Source organism: Magnolia sinica, chromosome 3 (assembly GCF_029962835.1).
Source record: "Magnolia sinica isolate HGM2019 chromosome 3, MsV1, whole genome shotgun sequence".
NCBI lineage: Eukaryota > Viridiplantae > Streptophyta > Magnoliopsida > Magnoliales > Magnoliaceae > Magnolia > Magnolia sinica.
In genome coordinates, this window is record NC_080575.1 from 5,965,803 (window position 1) to 5,972,383 (window position 6,581).

Genomic DNA, 6,581 nt, shown 5'->3' on the forward strand with positions numbered 1-6,581 from the left:
GTCAGTACTCGACAGCTTTTTGGAAGCTGAGGCCCCCTGTCCGGAGCCTCTGGCAGGTTAATGAGATGCGCCACATTACAGCCGACGCAGATTGCCTGATCCCCGATCACAAGGGAAACGGATTGGCTACTCCCCCTGACACCAGCCAATGGCTGGTGGTCGGTGCTCCGTTGTCCCCACCATGATGTATGTGTTTCATCCATGACGTCCAAATATTTTTACAGATAATTTTACGGTATGAGACCAAAAATAAGGTATATCCCAATCTTAAATGGACCATATTACAGGAAACAGTGTTGAATGAGCGTAGATCATTAAAAAACATTTTGGGGCCATAAAAGTTTTGGATCAAGCTGATTTTTGTTTTTTCCCTTCATCTGGGCCCGTATGACCTAATCAACATATTGGATGTCAAATAAAAAGTACAATGGGCCTTAGGAGGATTTTATTGATAGATATCCAACCACTATTGTTTTCATGTGGTGTGGTCCACCTGAGATTTATATAACTCTAATTTTTGGAATAAAGACATAAAATGATCTATAAAAATGGATGAACGGAATGGATGAAACACATACATCATGGTGGCAGCACACAGAGTACCGACCACCAGCCACGGGGCTGGTGTCAGGGGGAGTAGCCAATCCATTCCCGATCACAAGGACCTGTCGTCAGAAGCTGTGTGGGGCCCACGGAGATGCCGGTTATAAATCCAATCTGTCCATCGGTTTTTCAAGAACATGATGGCGAAAAGAATTTAAAAATCAGGTAGATCAAAAACTCATGTGGCCACACCAAACAGAACAGTGGGAACGGAAATGTACAGCGTTGAAACCTTCCTAAAACTGACCATGATGTCTATATTCTATCCAAACCGTTGATAGATTTATTTACACTTAGATAAAATGTAGGAATAAATATCATACTGATACAAAACTTCTGTGGCCCCTACAAAGTTTCCAGTGGTGGGCGTTCAATCCGTGCTGTTTCTTTTGTAGTGTCCCACATAGTTTTGGGTCTGCCTGATTTTTATATTCCTGTCCTGTTCTGGTCTTGAAAAATTGATGGACGGATTGGATTTGTTAAAGGGAATCTACGTGGGCCCACATAGCTTCCGACTACAGAAACTTAGCCTGGCCGGGGCACAGGCAATCTACGTCCGGTTACAGTGCGAGGAAATCCGGTGTCACCCTTGGCCTGGGAGCTGATCAGTTGACCGTGGGCCTACCTTGATGTTTTCAGAATATCCACACCGTCCATCCATTTTTATAGATTATTTTAGGAGAATAAATAAGAAATTAATTAGATCTAAATCTCAGGTGGACCAACTACAGGAAACAATGGTGATTGACCATTAAAAACTTCTAGTGGGCCACAAAAGTTTCCCTGCATCCAGGTTCATATGACCTGATCAACAAGTTGGTTGGAAAATAACATTATTGTGGGCTCTAGGAAGATTTTATTGGTGGGCGTTCAATAAACACCATATCCTGCAGTATGGTCCACCTGAGATTTTCACCTGCAGTATGACAAGTAAAAATCACTATGGCCCTATGAAGGTTTCAACAGTGGACGTTATTATCCCCACTATTTCCTATGGTGTGGTCCACTTGAGCTTTTGATATGCTTCAATTTTGATTTTTTCGCTAAAATAAGCTGGAAAAACGGATGGACGGTGTGGATAAGATACATACATCCATGGTGGGCCTCCACATAGTTTACTTAGTACGCCGTAGGGTTATGAGTTACTCAGATGGCAATCCGCCTCGAATTTCTCAAGAACTATTAGCCCATCTTGACGTGTGTGACATCCACTCCGTCCATCATTGCACCAACCCACGTTACGATTTGAGCCAAAAATCAAGTGGCCACAGCACCGCAAGTAAAAGTGGGGTTGGGGACCATTGAAACCTTCTTATAAGGAAAAGTTACTATGCGCTCGACCTCACGAGTCCGTCCCATGAGGTCGAGCTGCGTGGGCCCCACCGTGATGCGTTTCGAACATCTACCCCATCAGTTAAATGCACCATTCCATCGTGGGCCTAGATGTCAAAAATCAAGTCAATCCCTGACTTGTGTGGGCCACACCACATACAGAAGTGGGGAGGGGCCGTGCACCATTAAAACATTCATAATCTTTTTTTGGGCCAACCAAGATGTGGTTTGAAAATCCAGCCCATCCATTATGTGTGTCCCACTTGAATGAGGGTTCAGACCTTGTTTCAGCAGCATTCAAAACTCAGGTCAGCCCCACCAAGTGCTTTTATATGTTTTAACGGTGTCTTTACATAATTTTAGATGGTGTGGCCCACCTGAGTTCCGTATACGGTTGATTTTTGGGATGTCCCATAATTTAGAGGGGACCCATCAAATGCATGGTGTTGATGGGCGACACGCATTACGGTGGGGCCCACACAGCTCGACCTCATGGGAGCTTATCGTGAGGTCGAGCGCATAGTACCTTTTCCTTAGCACAAGAAACAGTGGTGATTAAACGCTTGCCATTAAAAACTTCCTATAGCCTACCGTAATAAGATCCGTAATGTTCATATCTCATCCAATCCGTTGATAAGGTCAATCAGATCTAGATGAATGGGAAAATACAAAGTTCAGTTGTAAAAAGTTTTTATCGGCCATTCACCACTTTTTCCAGTGGTATGGTCCACCAAAGATTTGAATCTACTTAAGTTTTGGAATAACGGCCTAAAATTATCTGAAAAAAACGGATGGACGGCGTGGATATACAACTATTAATAAAGGTGGGGCCCACACGGTAAGGGCAACAACTTAGTTACCCTGCTCCCTTTGTTACCCGGATTGTCGGTGGAAATTCTCACGTCCTAAAAATGAAAGGTTATTTAAGTTTTTAACTGCCTAAAGCCCCAAGACATTAACGCTTGAGAATCAAAGCTGCTAGAATGCCCTCAGACTTTTGTGGTATTTACAGCGAAAAAAAGGAAATCGGGACGTCAATCTAAAGGGCATTTAGGTCTTTCGAATTTACCGGTCTGGATCTACAGTCGTAAATGTCTATCAACCCAACGGCTCTTGGGGTTGGGACCACCATTTACTAAATGGTACCGAACGTACACAAAGACCTTTAAGAGGCAGTATCGTGCTGACAGCTGGAGCTCACCGCGACTTCTAAACAAAGAAGCCCCTGGGTTGAATTACAAAAAATGGGTAACAGGCAGGTAGTTCGCGGACTACCGAAGCGAAATCGTACACCCCCAGCCGGACCATGTGATGGTGAGTCATGGTAATTCCGCTTCTTCTTTTTTTTTATTTTAAAGATGATCCCAACCATTTAAAATGTATTTAAAGGTAAGGTGTCAATATCCACTGCTTTCAACTGGCCATAGATTGAATGGTTAGGATCTGTTTTCAGCAAGGATGGGGGATTATGTGCGGCCCTATGGTGGGGCCCACCTTGATGTACGTATAGTATATCCACGCCTTCCACCCGTTTTTCCAGATCATTTTATGGCACAAGCCAAAAAATGAAGTAAATCCAAATCTCAGGTGGACTACAACATTCGAAAAAATAGTGAATGAACGCCCACCACCATTAAAAACTCCTTAGGGGCCAACTTATAGCCCACCGTAATGTTTATTTTCCATACAACCTGTTAATAAGGTCCCTGGATGAAGGGGTAAAACAAATACCAGCTTGATCCAAAACTATTGTGGCCCACAAGAAGTTTTTAATGGTCATTCACCACTGTTTCATTTGGTGTGGTCCACATGAGATTTTAGTCTGCTTCATTTTATGTTTAGTGAACTAAAAGAAGCTGTAAAAACGGATGGACGGCATGGATATACAATATATACATCAAGGTGAGCCCCATGGTTAGGGACTCACCGTCTTGGTTGAGGCCTGGGCCGCACCTAATCTGCTCCCCGGGTGGTGGTGGGACGGTTATTTAATGCTCAAGCAGAGTATGAAACTTGATACACAGGCACTCTGGACTGGTATATTTTCCATATATTAACCGAAATTAAGCGGACTGTATTGTGGAGCCCACTTTTGTTAAGTGACAGTCCCAAGATCAGGTCTGTTGAACAGTCCTATCCTCTGATTCGTAGGCACTTGCCGGTTGAAATGCGCCGCTGGGTATTTTTCATTTTTAACCGTCCAATATGTGTCCAGCAATCCAATTGTCAAATTACCAAATAAGCTTGATTTTTTGCTCATGAAATATCTAAACCGGGACCCGAAAGCTTAATTTGAGTTACTTCGATGCCGCACATATAATTTCTAAGTAACGTTTAAGTGCCTGAGTATCATTTATCAAAATCGCCAGAGTATCAAAGCTTTTCTCATCTTCAGAGAGGATTGCATGCGACGGAGATTCTTTGAAAAGAAATCGCCATGAGCATATATGACTATCCTTTTTCATGGGTACGCCTGCCGTTTTGTTATCTGGACAGGGGCATTTTTGTCATTTTATAATGAGGTGCCCGTACAAGTGAGGAGAGGCATCGCCGTCTTACCTGTGGAGTCGCTGCCCACGTTTGCTTGAGATACGAAGATCTTCTCCAATGACATAAACAGCCCTCTATTTTGTAACGGCGAAAATACCCCTTTTCTACCTTTTGTATCGGTGTGTTTGACGGTGGAGCGGATTAGATGCGGCCCTTAGGGCGTGTTTGGGCAGTGGGATTAGAAGGGTTTGGTGGGATGGGATTCATCTGGTCCTTGCCACTCCATGTTTGGGAAGAATGGAAAAGCTTAGCATTAGATTAGATGGAATTGCATCGGGTCCATGCCAATTTCACTCAATCTTAGCAAGTTGTGTAGGTCCCACCATGATATGTGGGCTATATCCACACTGTCCACCCATTTTCGATATTATTTTAGAGAATGGGCCAAAAAACAAGTAAATCTAAAGCTCAAGTAGACCCCACTAAGGAAAACCACGGAAATTGAATACTTACAATTGATAACTTCTTTAGGGCACATAAGTTTTGAATCTACTTCATTTTTAGGCCCACGTTATAAAATGAGGTTACAAAATAAATGAACGATTTAGATATAACACATGTGTGTTATTATTAATAATTTTAAATAATGACAAGTATATCCATTTAATGTACCACAAAGCATAGAATTAATCTTATCCCACGGCGGCAACAGGGGACAATTTCTGCCAGGGATAATAATTATGTTTTTTTAATCCCATCCTACCTAATCCCTGCGAGATTAGGAGAATCCCACAGAGATTAGGTGGGATAGGATTCATCTAGTTCATCCATTCAATGATCGAGAAGAATGAAAAAGGTTGGAATTAGATTAGATGGAGTTGTACGATGTCTTGTGCCAATTTCACTCAATGTTAGCAAGTTGTGTAGGTCCCACCATGATATGTGGGCTATATCCACACCGCCCACCCATTTTTTAACATTATTTTGGAGCATGAGTTAAAAAATTAGGTAAATCTAAAGCTCAAGTGGACCCCATCATAGAAAGCAACGGGGATTGAATATGTACCGTTAAAAACTTCTTTGAGGCCTCATAAGTTTTAGACCTAACTCATTTTTAACCCATCCCATTAAAATGAGGTTACAAAACAAATACACGGTTTAGATATAACACGTGTGTTATTCCGTAATTTTAAATGATGGTGGGTATATCCATTCAATGTACCACCGTATTATCAATAAAGCATGACATTAATCTTATCTCACGGCAACAGGGACAACCCTACCATGAGTAATAATTATGTTCTTTTTGAATCCCATGCCACCCAATCCCATCTATTTCCACCGCCCAAAACACGCCCTTAAAGGTGCGCTCTGGTAGTACTAGTACCACCGTAAGCCCCAGTCGTAGATGGAAGAAGTTTGCCCACATAATGTATTCACGACATCCGAACCGTCCATCAGATGCTCGCCTCACTTTACTCCCACGCCCTTGATTTTCGTAGAGGCACATCATGTTGTGTATACGGAATCCAGACCGTCCAGATCCTTTATTTATCCTGGATAAACGGTCAGGACTAAAATAAGAATGATCTACATCTCAAGTGAGCCCCGGTGAGAATTAAGAGTAACCGTTCACTCCCACCTTGTTCCCTGTCATGTGGTCCACCAGAGTTTTGGATCAAATTGATTTCAGTATTCTCACGGAACCTTAGGTGCTGCATCCGATGGACAGGTTAGATGTTATATATACACCATGTGGACCCCACAGCTTCCCGGTACAACCGTAAGCTTACGGTGGTACCAGTACCACGGGACCGCACCACAGCCGGAGAAACGTGTACCATTGTTATTAAAAATTAATGAAGGAAGGGTGCTTCTATCACAGAGGTGGCTGCAGATATCATGTCCCTCAAAAAAGCATCTCCAGGTATATATGCTCCCAACATACGTGCAGCCACTCGTGCGAAAGATTCCTACCGCTCAAAAAGTATGATCCTCCTCGGTTAATGTGGCTTTGCTCGGGTGAGTCACACGTGTCAATTAAAAGTAGGACAGAATTATGCAATTTTACGTATATCCATTTCTCTGATGATGTGGCCCACTTGATGGGTGGACGAAACCTGATCTTTGGTTAGAACACATTCATCCAAATGAGG